General features: G+C 40.2%; 6 non-coding genes and 2 pseudogenes across 6 annotated transcripts; all 8 read right to left on the reverse strand.

Annotated features, from left to right (window-relative positions):
* Positions 1 to 10,521: 10,521 nt before the first annotated feature.
* Positions 10,522 to 10,595, reverse strand: LOC118910978 (small nucleolar RNA SNORD113/SNORD114 family). Its single transcript, XR_005024290.1, has one exon. It is a non-coding gene; the product is annotated as a small nucleolar RNA SNORD113/SNORD114 family (small nucleolar RNA).
* Positions 10,596 to 12,399: 1,804 nt separating this feature from the next.
* Positions 12,400 to 12,473, reverse strand: LOC118910967 (small nucleolar RNA SNORD113/SNORD114 family). Its single transcript, XR_005024280.1, has one exon. It is a non-coding gene; the product is annotated as a small nucleolar RNA SNORD113/SNORD114 family (small nucleolar RNA).
* A 917-nt stretch (positions 12,474 to 13,390) lies between these two features.
* Positions 13,391 to 13,460, reverse strand: LOC118910965 (small nucleolar RNA SNORD113/SNORD114 family). The gene has a single exon (XR_005024279.1). It is a non-coding gene; the product is annotated as a small nucleolar RNA SNORD113/SNORD114 family (small nucleolar RNA).
* An 897-nt stretch (positions 13,461 to 14,357) lies between these two features.
* LOC118910960 (small nucleolar RNA SNORD113/SNORD114 family) lies at positions 14,358 to 14,432 on the reverse strand. Its single transcript, XR_005024275.2, has one exon. It is a non-coding gene; the product is annotated as a small nucleolar RNA SNORD113/SNORD114 family (small nucleolar RNA).
* An 847-nt stretch (positions 14,433 to 15,279) lies between these two features.
* Positions 15,280 to 15,355, reverse strand: LOC118910980 (small nucleolar RNA SNORD113/SNORD114 family; annotated as a pseudogene).
* An 851-nt stretch (positions 15,356 to 16,206) lies between these two features.
* Positions 16,207 to 16,278, reverse strand: LOC118910970 (small nucleolar RNA SNORD113/SNORD114 family). The gene has a single exon (XR_005024283.1). It is a non-coding gene; the product is annotated as a small nucleolar RNA SNORD113/SNORD114 family (small nucleolar RNA).
* An 849-nt stretch (positions 16,279 to 17,127) lies between these two features.
* On the reverse strand, positions 17,128 to 17,202 carry LOC118910972 (small nucleolar RNA SNORD113/SNORD114 family). The gene has a single exon (XR_005024285.1). It is a non-coding gene; the product is annotated as a small nucleolar RNA SNORD113/SNORD114 family (small nucleolar RNA).
* Positions 17,203 to 18,086: 884 nt separating this feature from the next.
* Positions 18,087 to 18,163, reverse strand: LOC118910940 (small nucleolar RNA SNORD113/SNORD114 family; annotated as a pseudogene).
* Positions 18,164 to 18,334: the final 171 nt, after the last annotated feature.

Below are 18,334 nucleotides of genomic sequence, written 5' to 3' on the forward strand. Positions count from 1 at the left end.
TGGTGGTCCCTACATCCAACCATGGTGACCCCAAGACCAACAGGCACCCCACCTGCTGGATAAACAGCCAAACCAAACACTGTGGGCCCATGGCGCCCCAGGATACTAAGCATTTAGATATGTGGCCTGCACAGCAGTGGGCTCTGGGGCGGTGGCAGGTGAGGGGACCATGCAAAGGATGGGCATGGAGGGGGGGTGGGGCAGGGGCCCAGAATTGCAGGGAAGCAGCAGGGGAACCCCAGGGGCAGAGAGATAGGGACAAATGACCCTGTATGAAGTCTGAACTCTGGCCTGGGGTTCCCCAGAGAACCCACAGGAGGGTCCATCAGTAAATGAGGCCAGGTGCCCAGAGGTGCCCAGGGCAGCAGAGGTGAGAGGACAGCTGGGGAAAGGGGTCTGTGGCACAGACATGTGCCTAGGCCTGCCTTTGTCCCCTCTGGGCAGCCGCTAGCAGACTCGGCTGGCAGCTGGCAAGAGTCACCAGCGCCTGCTGGTGCCAGGAGCATCTGCCCGGGACAGGGTCCAGCCCCCACCAAGCTGGCAGGACTGCCTTTTATCTCATTGAAAAAATACGTGCTGGTAGGACAAGTCTCAGATTCCAGGGAAAAGAAAATATAACACACTTGACCCAAAACTATGAGCAAGGGTCAAGGTCCTGGAAGGACAGAGCAGAGGCAGGTCAGGACCAGAGTCAAGTGGAGAGAAACCTTTCCTCTCTCCACAGCAGGCAAAATGGTGATGGCGAGATTCCTATCATCATCCTTTTTCTATTTTTACAAATGGGGAAACAGAGGCTGAGCCTGGGACTCAGATGGAGGTAAGGAGGAGACATCACCCTTTGCCAAGTTTCCCCGGCTGGACACCGCAGTCCCCCGGGACCCAGGGAGGCCAGTGGAGGGAAGATGTGGGGACGAGGCCAGCGGAGGGGCTTCTTGCCTAAGTGGGAGGTGCAGCAGCTGTAAGGTGCAGGAAAGGCAGGGACCGAAGACAAACACGTGCCTTAAGAATCAAGCTCAACTCGACAGGGTGCAAACTCCTGACTCCTCCCCCCAGCCCAGCGTAGGCTTGGCAGACCACACACACACCATGGGGCAGAGCTGCACCCTCATCCTCAGTGTGAGGCTCAGAGCCCACACCCAGATTTTTGCAGAATGAATGAATGAAATGTACTTCCCTTTTACAGACGAGGGGTGTGAAATTTGGAGTGTTCCAGTGACTTCTCCACGGGCACAAACTGCTCTTCCCTGGCAGAGAAAAACAAAAATCAAAAGAGAACAAGAGTCAGTGGCATCTCCCTGTCCTAGGGGCCAGTCCAGGGCCAGTGTCCTCTCCCTGAGGACAGCAGGGACAGTGGAACAGCCAATTATAAGGCCTCAGACACTGAGAACTGGGCTCCAGGGCTGTCTAGCCCTGTGTCACCCCCTCCTGCCACCTTCTCTGTGATCCTGGAGTGCCAGCCTCAGCCACTATTCCACTTGGCAGGTGCCCATTGAGCAGGAGTGCCAAAGAGCACGGGACCTGGAGTCAGTGTCGCCTGGGCTGGATGGTGGCCCTGATGGCCGCAGGGTGCAGCACTGCCCTCCCCAGGCCTGTGTCCTTATCTCCACAGTGAGGAATGTAAGTCACCTGTCTCAGGATGCAGTGAGGAAACTTCTGGCTGTGCCTGGTGACAACAGGCATAATATATGTTATTATTCTGTTTCCTCAAAGCCAGGACCTACCAGGCTCCAGTCCTCAGCCCCACTGGGTGCCTGCTCTCCAAGAGAAGGGTGAGCCCCTGGCCGCTGCGGTCCCAGGCCAGGCTGGACGGTCCCCTGGGTCTGCCCCTGAGCAGCCCCCTCCCCTCAGTCTGTCCGAAGCACCCAAGCCATTTGGTGCTCTCACACTGTCCCACCCACTTCAGGACCAGCTCGAACACCCTCTGGCTTTGTGAGAGTCTGAGGCCTCCACTGAAAGCTTGAAAGAAGAGCTTAATGAGGGTGACCGAGCTCACTGCAGTTTCATCAGAGAAGCAAAACCAAACCGCAGAACTCCATCTTGCAAGCCCTCAGCCTACCCGGTGATGGCTGACGGTTTGTTTCCTATCTCTGCTTCCCTTTTGTGGGTGAAGTCCCCAGCGACCCCCAGAAACCAGACTCAGCTTTGGCCAGTGGCCACGGTCTCAAATTTTGAAATGGGCCTTTTGCAAAATGTTCAGTTTCAAGCCCCAGTCCGATTGCCCACATCCTGTCCAAACTTCTTGGGAGAGTGAGATTTATTTAAGGAAGGAATAAAATCCCCATGTTCATTCCCTTGAGTGAAAATATGCTCCATCCCAGGCAAATTTCAAGGATTAAGGTTACATCTCTTAATGAGTCACAGGCAGAAGGCATAGTGGAGCTGATGCAGAGGGAGGCCAGGCCTCGGCGATGAGGAGGAGCTGTTCCTCAGCGCCAAGGACCCCAGTCCTCTGCCAGGGATGGAATCTGGCCCCCAGCACAGCCTTACAATCATACCTCTGTGCACTCATTCATCCCTTCCTCCAACCAGCGTCCTCACTCGGTGATCAGCTACCCTGCACAGGTTCAGTACTGGGCAGGGGGTCCAGGGCACCCAAGCCCAAGCTCCCAGGGTCAGGGAGCTCGAGGGCTGGGTGGGAAGGCAGACACCTAAACAGATCATAACCATGCAAAAGGAGAGGTTTCTGAATGAGGTCAAGTTCATGGCTGTGTAACAGGTCCAAGGGTGGGGTGCCTCGTCCGACCGGGGGAAGGCAGGACAAGCCCTCCAGCTACTGAGCAGCATGAGGACAGGGCTAGTCGGTGAACTAATGTGCGGCAGAGAAAGACACACGCAAACTCGCAGAGGGTGTTCTGCGCAAGCGATGCCAAGGAGCATGTGGAGGGAGGTGTGGCTAGAGGCCAAGCCGTGAAGATCTTTGAGCATGAAGCCAAGCAGCTTGGACTTTACCCGGGGGCTCCTAGCACTCACAGGAGGGCTCTGCAGAGCATGGGGCGCTTCCTCGTGCCTTCTAGAAAGAGAGTACTGACAGTTTCGGGATCAAATCGGAGGAAGGAGCAAGAAGACAATTCGCGGGCTAATGCCAGACCCCAGTGGGCGAAGCTCGGACTGAGCTGGTGGTGGTGGAGATGAGCAGGGCGGGCTCAGGAGTTCACGGGAGGGATGCTGAGGGCTAAGGCTGACGTTGGAGGCAGAGGGAGGCAGTGACGGAAATAATGCATTTCTCACCAGTTTTTTTGCTATAGGATCTCACAGTAATGTCAGCGACAGAATGGTCTCTTGGGCAGCCATTCTAAGAAGCTCAGAATGAAATGTGGTAAAGAGGAGATAAAGTCAACACACATTCCATTCTTCTCTTAGTTCATCATTTGGCAACACCTGTAAAAGAGATACTTAAAAGTTGACGGGGCAGATCAAACCCAGACACTCAACAGAGCCTTTCTTAACAAGCACGGTGCTTGAGTGAAACTCAGTGTGTGGCTGGTCACAAGTGCCCACAAGCAGCTGCAAAAGGTGAGCAGATTCCACTCACCTCCCTTTCCTCCAAGTACGTCCAAGGCCCCACTGACCCAACCCCAGGCAGCCAGGGCCGTCGGCCAGCTCTGACCATGGCTCTAGCCTGGCCCTTTTATTCAGGTCACCCAAAACATGGGAGAGAAGCAGAGGGAGGCTTATCTTGAGGGTCAAGAGCAGCCCAGTTGGCAGGTTAACAAAGCCCCCGGCACCTTGGCTTCCTAGCACTCATCAGTGTTATTAAGTAATTTTTCTATTAATATCTGTTTAAAATCTATCTCCTGTCCTAAGCTTGGAGCTCCATAAGGGCCTTATTTCTTGCTGTTTATCATCCAGCCTCTGGTACCATAGGACACCCCAATATTTTTTGATAAATGAGAGTGAATGATTAATTTATTAAACATTTCCTGGGCCTAGATCTTCTGGTAACTATAATGACACAAAAAGAAGACCTTGTCCTCAAGAAGTTCATAGTCCTTTGGGAGAAATTGGGAGCCCCTAATGAAAACATAATATGGGCTCTGTGAGGGATACAGATGAGGGATGAATGAGAAAGAAAGAGCTACATAAGGAACTGTGGGTGGGAGAGGCAGGGGACAACTGTGCTAGTTTAGCACAAAGCTGAGGGATCCGTGCAAAGTACCAGACAGAAAGTAATTGGAAGCTGTCGAATGCTGCAAGGTTAGTATACTTCATTTACCCAGGAATTCTGGGGAATGGGAGGACACCCAACTCCTCCCTCCTGCATTATCTGCACACGCTTGCAATTCAATCTTAGATTCCAGCCAAAAGCCATCAGCGCTGATCCTATAACCACCCTCAGCAGCCAGAGGGTCCACCTTCTCCCAACATGGTCCGAACTCTTCTCAGGAGGGGCTGGGGCCCGCCCAGCTGGGAGACTGCCAACCTGGAAGACTCACAATTAGGGTCCCAGATGTCCATGATTAAGAAGGGCGTATCTACATGGTTCAGTCTGAAGAAGAAAGGCCAGCGGTTTGCGTTTAAGTCACATCCTCATGGAGAGGCCCCTATACTGAGCCAGATAACCGAGGACCACCACCGAGTCCAGAGGAGGGGTGCAAGACCAGGAGGGGGAGATGCAGTCCAGGCCATGAGGCCAGCCAAGACCAGGGAGGGAGAGGAGCTGTGCATCTGAGGCATAAAGTATGTGCTGAACGTATTAACTGTGGGAGGGAGGGAGGGACGGAGGGACTTGGGCAAATGCCCCACATCGAGCAAAGGCGTTGCCAACTCACTTTCCTGTTGTCTGTCCCTGGGAGAAGGACATGTTATGCTACCTTACAGGTGCCTGGTCTGGGCTGGCCAGTCCTACCCATTCTTCCAGAACTTAGTTGAATTCTGCATTCTTCTAGAACAGGGGAACTTCAGTATCACATCCATTTGGGAGCCAATAAAATGTCTTAAATAAAAACAGTCGAAACTATCGATTACAGCTGCTACTTGGGTCACTCCTGAGGCATCTACTCCCTCTCAGGTACCACATTATGTACGTGATATGTACACGTGCTGTGTCATCTAAGGCCCTTACAATAAGCTCTCATTAGACACGTTTGGTTCTCAGAACAGTCCAGCCAGGTAGGGATCCTTATCCTCATCTAACAGACGAAGCAGAGGCTGGAGGTCCAGAGGCGCTTCACATTTAACCAAAGTCCTGCAACTAGAACCAGTAGAAACGCGGTTTGCTTGGAAAGGCCAGGAGCAGGCCCATTCCCAGAGGCATAAAAACAAGACTGGGTTATTTTCGATCTCCTGTCTTGGCAGCGGCAAGGGCAGCTTTCGGGAAGACCCGGGGCTTCCATTCCACCATGCCAAGCCAATGTTACCCAAGCATGGGCCAACGTCCAGGGCAGTCAGAACTGCCAGTATCCTGTCTCACGGTCTGGCACTGCACACAGGAAGCTGGACTCCGTGGAGAATCCAGACTTGTGCAGGAAGACGCCACAGACCATCTGATACACAACACACTTTCCTACAGAACAGCGTCCAGAACATTCTGAGAAGAGCCATCCTGGTTCCACAAAAGCAGATGTATTTTTAGTTATTTGTTAATTCATTCAGCAATAATTCACTGGGCACCTCCTAGGCTCAGGACTGGGCGGGCACTGGGGAAACAGAATTTGATCCAGTTCCTGGGGCTCAGGGCACATCAGTTTAGTGATGACATGTTAACAAACGTCTGTGACAGAGGAGGATGGGTGCTCTGGCTGAGGCATTTATAATGTGCTGAGGCTGGGGTGCAGCCAACTCTCTTCGGAGTGGCCAGGGAAGGAGTCCCAGTGTGAGTTCCTCAACTCACTGGCTCACACGTGGATCACTGACTCATTCATTCAGAGAGCGGTTACCTTAGTCTGGGATTACATACTCACCCACTGACTCATTTACTCATTCAGTAATTCACGCTTGACTCATTTGCCCTGACACATTCATCCCTCCATTCACCTACCTATTCGTTCCCTCATTAATTTGGCTCAATCACTGACTTATTCATTTACTCATTAGTTAAATTATTCAGTGTTTTCCTCTTTCCTTGATGTGCTCATTTATTCACTCACTTATTTTTTCAGCTTGTTAATCAAATTAATCCACTTGGTTACCCATGGGCTCTTGGATGGATTGATACATTGACTCACTGGTTCATTCATTCCCTCATTCCTAATTAACTTTCCTATATCCATTAATGCATTAACTCATGCAGGGATTCATGTATTTGTTGTCTCATCCACGTGTGCTCTCAGCTTTCACCCACTGACTCCCTGGCCTGCTCGGCTGTCGCCCATTCACTCAAAGGCTTATTCATTCACTCACGCATTCACGTTTTGACATTCTTATTTATACATAGACTCATCCACTCAGTAACTTATAGAGTAGCTTTTGACTCACTGATGTAGTTACTCGACTCATTACCTACTTGCTCACTTGTTTGTGTACCCCTTTCACATGGCCATTCAGCTTTTTTTCATTCCTTTACTGACTCAAAGATTCATTCATTCACTACCTCATTGCTTCTTTCATTCTTTCTTTCTTTCACTCATCATGTATTCAAGTGTAGAACTTGTTTCAAAACACGTGTTTATCATTGGCCAGTGAGCTGGCCTTTCATATTTTCTATAGATTGATTTACTGAACAACAATAATAGTAACATCTATGAACCTACCAAAACACAAGAACAAAAACAATATTTTAACATCTGTGTCTGTCCTCTTTATACACAGAAGTTAATAGATTTAATCTTTTCAGCTAAATAGATCTCACAGAAGGAAAACTGGGTTAATCATAATTATTACATTATAAAATTGAATCATTAAATAAACCCAGTCTTTTTCATTTCCTTTAGATAAGGACTTTTTCTTCATTTATAAATTCAGTCAGATGCTCATTTTCAAAAATAAAGTCAACAGCAAAGATTTTACTTCCAAACAAAAGGAAAGATGTTGACCATTGCATCTTTCTATGATTTTATGATTGCATGAAAGCATTTACTCTTTTAAATAATATCATCATCACCTACAAACAAAACGACCAGAACAAGAATAAAAACTTAATCTGTTACTTACCCTGATCTGTACTGTCCTTGGCCACATAGGTAACAGTCAAGATCTTCATCATTTGGTAACGACTGATGGCCGGGGTGCAACCATTCAGAGGCACAAAGCAGATGTAAAAAGGAATAAAATACACCCATCGTTGGTTCACACTTTGCACTCGTTCATTTAGTTAATCATTTGTTTAATTTTGTTTCTTCTTTCATGAGTCAAATACATAGGAACCCACTGCAAACTAAGAGCAGAACACTGATTTTAAATACCTCTATCAGGCTGCTTCTTACACAAAGTGTTAACAATTTTAATCTATGTATTTTTTTTTTCTTAGTGGACGAAGGCATTTCAGGAGAGAATTAATAGTATTACCTGCTTTATAACAATCCTCAAAACAGGTCCATGTCTTGACCTCATTTTCTATACCTTGGGTATATTTGTTTATTGATCCTTTCACTTATTCACTAATAATATAAAATCAATATACATGAACCCTCTCAACTAGATTCTAGAACTGTGCAGAGAACATTCCCCAAAAGGCACACACTAGTTCTCTTTTCACTATAGACCTCAGCGGTTCAAAAAATAATTGATCGTAATTTTCCTTCAGATGCATTCCGTTCACATCATTGATCCAGGTGTGGTCCCTGTGCATTTAATTGGAACAATTTTTAGGAGTTAAGATGAACAACCATGAACCTGCCACCATCCTACTAAACAACTAGAACCCTGACTCCCTAAATGAGTAACAGCCTAGGTCTCTTACCAAGAAGGGGGGTTGTTTAAATAATCAATGGGACAAACATAAAACTGGACATTTGTTCTGAAATGAATGGGAAGAGCTATGTCTTTTCCCTGTACTTCATTTGTGCTACTTTGGATTAACCATAAACTTTCGTTCATAACACATTCTCATCATATAGGTCTATGCATGGCATGCTAAAATTTAATTTCTTATTCTTTTTTAATGATACAATGGAAACCCATGAGTTAACCACTCAAACCAAGAGCATTACCACTTCCATAGCATGTATACTCCTTCCCCAGAGGCGCAAGGCAAAGGTCCTCAGGACTGTGGGGCAATATAATTAACTATGGCGCATCTACCCTGTGGGATGCAAAGAGGATGTTCACAAATGCAAAGGCCTATATTTGGGTGTCAGTCTAGTGAACAGGAGGTAACTGTAACAGAAATTAATCATAAGCAATGATGGATGCCACATTCTTATCTCTGGCCCATGAATAGATCTCCATTTTATTAATTAACATGTTCAGTTATCCATTCAATAATATAATGAACACCCTTAGATGAACCACCTAAAATAAGAATAACTGTGAGCATTGCAGACAACTGACTGGGTCCCTGGTCCACAGAGCTAAGAGGTTAGAGTTTCTTTTTCAAAAGGATGTCTGTTGGGCTGAATCCAATTCAACACGAACTTTGGTTTATGGCAAATCTCATCACTGGTGCTTTTGTGGCCTTGTCTGATTACATTCCATACTTATTCATCACACACTGAATACCCTAAAGAGACTACAAAGACAAGAACGGGGACTATTACTCACAGTGAACCATAAAGGTCTTGATCACTGCAGAATGATTATCAGCTTGACTGCACTCATTCAGTGGAGTAGAAAGCAGATGGAGAAAAATAAAAAGAAAATGCCCATGCATTCTTTTATAACTTTTTTTAAAGTTTAAATTAAAAAAGTGAGAGTATCTCTTGCAGAAATGGAGAAAATATACAAAATTCTTTCTATTGACCCAGGTTTTCCTTCCTTGATTGCCTTGCTATTTAGATATTGACTTATTGATGAAATTATTTGTTCCTCCAAATAGACAAACTGGAACTCGCTAACAACCCAGGGCAGAACACTGACTACGACTATCCTCTGTGTAAATGACCTTCACCCAACATGGTAGCATCCCTGATTTGTGTATGTATTAATGAACCTCAGTGTTCTGAGATATCATAAATAATACATTCAACAGTGATACTAACTAGACACATCCTAATCATTGGTGTGTACCACACTCTCATACCTGATCTTTTTAAGTTTATAGGTGTAGCCAGTTACCCATTTTTTATAATATGATGAACATCCATGAGTGAACCACCCACCCAAGGACAAGAACTTTGTGTACCATTTATATAGTACTGTACTATTTATAAACTATTTATATAGTCTATAGGCTTCTTACCCAGAGACTTATCAGCCAAGACCTTCATCAATAAGGACCCATTCTGGGGCTTAAAAAGCAAATGTTAGAAAGAATGAAACATCCTAGATTTCAGCTTTGCTCTAATACTCTAATGGATGCAAGGTAAGCAGGTTTAAATTAATCTTAAACTTTGGGCCATGTTACCTGCTATGACTGGCCAAAAAATAACTCCTCTTTTTACCAAATTGATTCAATGATTAATTTTACATTAAAAAATAGATATCTTTAGACCCACCACCTGAATCAAGAGTAAGAGCTGTCTATATGACACAACAGTCTCAACGCCTTCCCCATCCACATGACCACCTAAATCTTTAGACCACATTTGTGCAGACTTAGATTCATCTAAATGCTTGTCTCAAAACAATTTAATATCAATAAACAATGTTTGATTCTACTTGATTCATTCATTCATAAATTATTTTGGACAACTATTCATTCTTTTTAAAGAAATAGAATAATGTTAAAACGCTCAGAAACCCAGAACAGAAATGGTATTATGTGTATCTATGTTCTCCTTCCCCAAACTTGCAAGAGCCAGAATTTTTGTCTTCAGAGGGATTTCATCTGAACAGAACTTGTTTTTATGATATATGCTCATTAGTGGCTCATGCTTTTCCCCTTTGAGCTACTGACTATTATTCGCTTATTCATGATAATGATAAAATCAGTACCTTCACACACACTCAGTAAAACAGCACTCAAGAACACGCAGTTAGGTGCCCGCTACCAAAGTGATAACTCATCACTGAAGTGGGAACCGAGTATGTGGCTTCATAATGGAATTTAGTGAGCACAATAGCTCTTATTATATAACAAAATTTATCATTGGCCCTCTTTAAATAGTACTTTAATCTTTAATAAAGTTATCCTATTTAGTAATAAAAAAAAGGACTGGTAGACCAAAGACATCCCAGAATATGAACATTAACTATTCAAAGACCTGTCTATATGTACTGCATTCTGAGAGATAAAAAAATACATGAAACCCAACTTCTCCAAAATAGATTGGTACTAATACTTGTTTCAATACATATGCGATAGTTGGTCCAGGCATGGCCATGTTTTTTATTTACTTACTACTATTTGTTAAACCCTTCATGCATTAATTCAATTACAATAATATAAACATTTGTGAACCATGGAAGTGAAAAAATAGGATAATTAAATATTCCTAACAACTGTACAGGATCATTTCTAACAGGGCAATAGACTAGATTTTTGTGCTGGACCTCAGACATCCAGACACATATTATTCACCATCCTTGACTCATCACCACCAGTCATCATCAAGGGTCTATGAATCTTTTCCTTCATTTATACTTTGTTCATTGATTTTTTCATTAAATTACTACTTACCAATAAGCAAATAATCACAAATCATAAAAGCAAGAGTAAGAGCCTTAGATATCCCAAATATCTACCTACAAATCATCTCCGACATACGCTAGATCTGTTTCTCGAATCGACCCCACTGGCTCCCACATGGATGCCTCCACATGACGGTGCTTATCAATCCCATGGGCATCACTGGACTGTGTTCAGCCTCCTTTGATTCTATTTCCAACTTCTTAAAATGCACTGACCACTCTTAAACTGCCCAAACTAAGACAAGAACTTCAACAATTACTCATATTGTTCTCCGTGCTCCTAAGATGACCACCGAGTTCAAGGTCATGCAGAATGTTAAAATCAGCAAAGTGCCCATCCTGAGGAGTACAAGAAAGAGCCGAAAATAAAATTTGCAACAGTCTATCCATTAGTCCTTTGTATTCCACTTTGCATTTACTCTATCTTATCTATGGTAATATTTACCTATTTTTCTCTTAATAAAAAAAGAAGAACCTACAGTTGCCCCAATATGTTGATTATTACTTATCAAAGGCTATGCGCTCCTCAACCAAAGGGGTAACAACCCCCTTCCTCCAATTATTATAATTTCAAAGTATATTAATAGTATTTCTTTCCTTGCCACATATTTTAATACTTTGAAATTTACCTCACTCTGTTCATCTTTAATCAAGCCATAAAATTAGAAGCTCAAGATTTTTAAACATCTCTAACATCTATAAAATTTTTTCCAACAGAAGCATAGGCGATTTCTATCACATTGGACCTCAGAGCTCAGACACGTAAGAGTCATTTTTCCATGACTCAATGCCCCAGCGGTCACTGTTGATCCAGACTTGGCCCTCCTTTTCTTAATTCATGTCTACATGGATTTTATTAATTCATCAAGTCACTAATCATAATGAAATAAATACCTCAAGTCACAAAACTTGAGTAAGTTCCTTTAAATGTCCTTAACCTCTGTCTAGAGAATTATCACTCATGGCAATACGTCCTGTTCATTATATGACTTCAATATTCAATAGGGATGATTCAAAACAATGCTTCATATTTAACCTGCATTTATGGTTGGGCCATGGTTCAATAATTATATTTCAAACCTTTTAAAGAATACAAGTGAATACCTTAAAAAAAAACCCACAAAACCAAGACAAAAACTTTGACTATTACTCACGTCAGTCCGCATGCTCATAATGCTTAGATGTAACTATAGAGACCACGATCGTGGAAGATGCTTAAATGAGCCCAAATGTGTCCACTCTAAGGAGTACAGAACAGAGGAGGTGACAAAAATATTTCTGACATTATCTTCACTGGTCTCTGCTTTCCACCTTTCATTTAGTCAGTCACTGCAGGGTAGTTAGCTATTTGATATAACATTTCATCTTCTCTTAGGTAAACAAACAATTTTGATCTTGCCACTGACAACAGAACATGAACACTGGCTATTATTTAACACTGTCTATATCATCCCTAGCCAAAGACTTACACCCTTAGACTATTTATTTCCTACTGAGTATCAGCATTTTCCATATATATCAATTGTATTTCCTACCTAACCACATAGTTTATAAATGGACAATGCTTTTTATTAATCATCATTATCTATACATTTTTAATGTTCTTTCATTGATCCAAATTATAATAGTTTGAAAATGCATGAACACAAAGACCAAAAACAAAATTCTTGTATGCTCCTGACATCTCTCTGTAAGATCACTTAAAATAGAGAGAATGGACTTGATTTCTTTGGTTTAGACCTCAGAGTTCCAGACACATGGTATCACTGTATATGACTCATTCGCCACCAGCTGTCATCATTGATCCAAGACTAGCCCATTTTCTCTGGGTTCATTTCTACGATATTCACTGATTGATTCACTAATAATAACTTTTAAACACTATAACTCACAAAAGCCCAAAAAGGGCCTTGATATCCCTAACTTGTATATAAATAGAATCATTCATATCAATATATCTCTTTCATTAATATCCTCACTTTTTCATATGTGTACTCATCAATATAATGCTTCTTATCCATCCTATATTTATCACTAGGCTACAGCTGGCCTTGTTTGATTTCAAGCTTGTTGTTAATGCAGTGAATACCCTTAAACAAAGAACCTAACCCAAGACAGTAACTTTGATTTCAACTCACATTGGTCCTCACACTCATAACAAAAAGATGCAGCCATACACTCAAGACCGTGGAGGATGCTTCAATCAGCTCAGTGCATCCACTCTGAGGACAGAGCAGAAGGGATGATAAAAAAATTATGCCTTCTCTCTGCTGATCCTTGCCCTTCACCTTTAGACAGTCATCCATGCAATCACTAATTTCAAGCACACTTATTTCATTTCCTCTTAAGAAAACAGTTCCAAACATGCCACTGACCCAAAGATAAACACTGTCTATGCCATCTTTAACCTAAGATGTAACAGTCATCTGCCATTTATTTCTCACTGGACTTCAGTGTTTTCAATATGTAGTATATAGTAATAGCATTTCTTGCCTAATCACATATTTTTATAGTTGAATAATGCTTCAATCCATTCATTTTTATTTATGTATTCATAGATTCTTTCATTTATCCATTACAATAAAATGAAAATGCATAAACACAAAGACCAAAAAAACCCACAAATATCTTTCTGTATTCCTGTTATTTGTCTGTATTACCCTATATTCCAGTTATCTGTCTGTATTATCCCTTTAAACAAAGGCTATGGACTAGATGTCTCATGTTGGACCTCAGAGCTTCACATGTATTCATTGTTCATGACTCATATGCCACCAGTCATCATCATTGATCCAGTATGGTGCCTCTTTTTCTTCACTCATTTCTATTTGGTTACTGATCAAATCATTTATTCCCTAATAATAATAATAATAATATTTAATCACTATGATTCACAAAACTCAAGAAGAGTTTTTATGCCCCTTATCCATGCATAAATTCTCACATCAATCTTTCATTAATTATCCACAGGTTCACAACTATGCAATAATCAATATAATGCACATCAATCTCCTATTTATCACTAGTATATAGATGGCCTTCTTTGTTTATACTTTTAAATAATACTTTGAATATTCTTAAAACAAACCACCCAAACCAAGATAAGAACCATGACTATTACTCACATTGGTTTCTGTGCTCCTAACACATGATACAACCATCAAGTTCCTGACCATGGAAGCTGGTAAGTCCGTTCAAATATGTCCATTCTGAAGAGTACAAAGTAGAGCCGGTGGTTTTTTAAAAAATCAGACCTCATCTCCATTGATCCTTGATTTCTACATTTTAATTACTCAGGGAGGAATTTATTAATTTCCCATAACTATATATACTTTTTCTCTTAACAAAAGGAATAGCCTCAAACTTGAAAATGATTCAGAACAACATAACTAACCCTTACTAAGTAGTTACTGTATGATCTCAAATCAAAGGGTAACACTCTTGATCCATTTATTCCTTCATGTGTATCAGTGTTTTCAATTTTTATTCATATTTTTTCCCCTCACTATATATATTCATAGCTAAAAAATGCTTCACCCTTTTCTTCTTTATTTATTCATATTTGTTTAATGATTCTATCATTGGTTCATAATAATGGTTAAGTCTAAATCTATGAATCTAAAAGAGGAACCCATTTGTTTATAGTTGGCATCTATTTCATTTCAAGCAGAAGGAACAGACCAGGTATTGTAATGGACCTCAGAGTTCTGGATACGTAGTAGTCATCATCCATGACTCATACGCCACCAGGCATCATTACTGGTCCATGTGAGACCTTCATTCTCTTCATTGCTTTACATTTGTATCAATCATATCATTAATTCACAGATATTAATTTAAAAAACACATTATTCAAGAAAACACAAGAACAAGATCCTTAAATATACCTAAGATCTGTCTATAGAATCATTTCCCATATATAGTACATTTTTTTTTGTTAAGGGACTTTAATTTTGCACATTATTGATTAATCAAAAGAATGTTTCTTACTGTAACTATTAATGGACCAGGGGTGACTTTATTATATTAAATACTTTTAAACAATGCCAGGAATATTCTTTAACAAATGACTGAAACCAAGATAAGAGCTTTGACTATTATTCACCTTCTTCTCTTCCTAACCCAGAGGCAGCATAATCTTGATCATGGCAGAAGCTAAAATTTTCTTGGTGCATCCACTCTGAAGAATACCGAGCAGACTGATAGTCATCTGGCATTTACTAATTTATGGTAATCATTAATGATGGCTTATTAATTTATGACAATATTTATTTTTCTTTGTATACAATAAACATCAAACTTGCAACTGACTCAGGTAACTGACTACCAACTACCACCAACTACATCATCTGTAGTCAAAGGCATGATACACTTGGCCCATTTATCACCATTCTAAATCTATTAATACTCATTTTCCTGACTATGTACTTTACTAGTGAACAATGCTTCACCCTCTTCATCTTTATTCATTTATACATTTGCTAGTTTATTCTGCCATTGATTCTTTTATAATCATATTTTTAAAATTCATGGACACAAAGTACAAGAAAAAAAAATCACTATACAATCCTGAAATCTACACTTAAAATAAGGAGAACAGACTAATCCTTTGTGTTGGACTTCAGAGTTCCAGACCCATAGCATTCATCGCATATGGCTCATACACCACCCACTGTCATCACCGAGTCTTTATTTTCATCTATATTTGATTACTGATTAATAAGAAAATGCATGTATATCACCAAAAAAAAACAAGAATAAGATCCTTGAAAACCCCATAACATCCCTCTATAGAATCATTTTCAGTGACTAAATCTGTTTCGTTTAACTGAACTCAGTGTTTCACTTATGAATTCATTAATGTAATGTAATTTGATACTAAGCATCAGTACGGTTGGTCACATTTGATCATATTCAAAACATTTTAATAATACAGTGAATAACTTAAAAAAAAAAACCACTCAAGCCAAATCAAGAACTTTGACTATTGCTCACTTACTCTCTGTAGTCCTAACACAAAGATGCAACCTTACAGCCTGCGGAAGAACCTTGATTCAGGTTGGCTGTGTCCATTCTGAGAGCACAGAGCATCACAGCAAATGATAACAAAATTAAAGAATTCCCTCCACTGATCCTTGCTTTTCACTTTTCATCTGGTTAGTCATTTTGCAATCATTATTTGAGTATATTCGTCTCCTTTTCTTTGAAGAAAATGACCAACTTTGAACTTGCAGCTGACCTAGAACATAAACATTTTCTGTAACTTATATTATCTGTATCATCATTAGTCAAAGAGGAAACAATAATGTACAATTCATTTCTCTTTGAATTTCAGTATTTTCAATTTAAAGTGTTTTTGCCTTACCACATATTTTTATAATTGGACAATGCAGAACCCTATTCATCTTTATTGATTGATTCTTGCATTGATCTAATCGTAATTATGGGATGAAAACACATACACACAAATTAATTCTGTATTTCTGAAATCTTTCTATAAGAGGATTTCAAACAAAGCAAACAGGCTAGATTTCTTCTGTGTTGGACCTCAGAGTTCCAGACACATAGTATTCATTGAATATGACTCATATGCCACCCGTCATCATTTGTCCAGATTGACCCTGTTTTTCCTCATTTATTTCTTATCGATTAATTCATTAATAGCCATTTTAAATACTATGATTCACAAAAACCCAAGAGGAGGTTTGATATCCCTTATCTGTATGTAGAATCATCCAAGCATCAATATATCTGTTTCATTACTCATTCTCAGATTTTCATATATCCATTATAAATAATACTTCATATCAATCCCATTTTTACCACAGTTGGCCATCTTTGATTATATTTTATCATTTTAATAATATACTGAATACTCTTAAACAAACCACACATAAACAAACCACCCAAACCAAGGTAAGAGCTATGACTACTAGCTGCATGGTCTCCATCCCCCTAAGAAGCACTCCTGACCGTGGGAGACCCTTACACTGCCCCCTGACTGTGTCCATTCTAAGGAGCACAAAACAGAGCAAATGATTTTTTGAAAAAATTGAGACTATGTCCTCTATGTTTCTTGTTTTCCACATTTCATTTACTTAGTCTTTTTGGTGTTCATTAATTTTTATAATGTATGTATTTTTTCTTAAGAAAAGGACAACCTCAACTAGGAACTAAACTGGTACAGTAAAACTGACTTTTACTTATCTATGCAGGAGTCTAAACCAAAGAGGTAGAGCTCTTGATCAATTTATATCTTAACGGGTGCTGGTGTTTTCAATTTTTATTAATAATACTTTTTGCCTCACTACATATATTTATAGTTGCACAATGCTTAATCATTTTCTTTTCGATCTACTTATTCTTATTTGTTTAAATCTAAAATGACATGATATTTTTACATTTCTGATATTGTCTATAGGGTCATTTCCAATCAAGGAAATAGATTAATTATGTTTTGTGTTGGACCTCAGACTCCTAGACAACTATTATACATCGTCCATGACACATATGCTACCAGTCATCATCATTGGTCCATGTGAAGCCCTTTTTTTAATTCATTTCTAAATGTGTATCAATTTAATCATTACTTCACTGATAATACAATATACATGATTCACAAAAGTGCAAGAGCAAGATCCTTGAATATCGCAAACATCTACCAATAGAAATCTTCCCCAATACACTTTACCTTTTTCATTAAGTGACTTCAACATTGCACATTATTAATCAATGTTTCATGTAATATTTCATATCAGATTAATCAATGGGTCATAGATAAATTAAATGATACTTACTACTTTTCTAATAATACTGTAAATACCTTAGACAATGACTGAAACCCAGATAAGAACTTTCCTATTCACCTTGGTGCCTCTCTAAATACAGAGAAAACAATTTAGATCACAGAAGGCTTAAGTCAGCCTGGTGGATTGTTTCTGAAGAGTATCAAGCATAAAAGATGATGAAAAGATTGAGACGTTCTTCTCCATTGATGTATAATTTCCATACTTCACATATATCATTATTTGAGTGTTCCATTAATTTAGGGTCACATTTATTTATTTTTCTCTTTATAAAATAAACTTCAAACTTGCAACTGATTCAGGGCAGTAAGTGACTATTACCTATCACTGACTCTATCATCCTTACACAAAATACACTTGGTCCATTTATTATCACTGCAATATATAGTAATATTCATTTTCCTGAATACATATATTACTAATAAACAATGTTTCACCCTCTTCACCTTTATGCATTTACATGTTTGCTAATTTATTCTGCCACTGATTCTTTCAGAATAATATTTTTTAAATTCATGGACACAAAGACTGAGAAAAAGATCACTGGCATAACTCTGAAATCTGTCTCTAATATGACTTAAAATATGGGGGGGTCTGAACTAGATTCCTTTTGTGTCGGCCTCAGAGTTCCACACTCTTACTGTACTTCACCATCCATGACCCGTGATTTACCAGTCACCATCACTGATCCAGGATTGGCTGTCTTTCTGTCCATTCTCATTCACATTTCTTCTTTGATCAATTCATTAATGAAGAAATTCAGATGAATCACAGAAAAGACAAGATTCTTCAAAATATCTAATATTCATCAATAATATCATTTAGTCTGGAGACTAAACCCTTTAAATTAACTGAATTCATTG

The sequence above is a fragment of the Manis pentadactyla genome, chromosome 11 (assembly GCF_030020395.1).
Source record: "Manis pentadactyla isolate mManPen7 chromosome 11, mManPen7.hap1, whole genome shotgun sequence".
NCBI classification, from domain to species: domain Eukaryota; kingdom Metazoa; phylum Chordata; class Mammalia; order Pholidota; family Manidae; genus Manis; species Manis pentadactyla.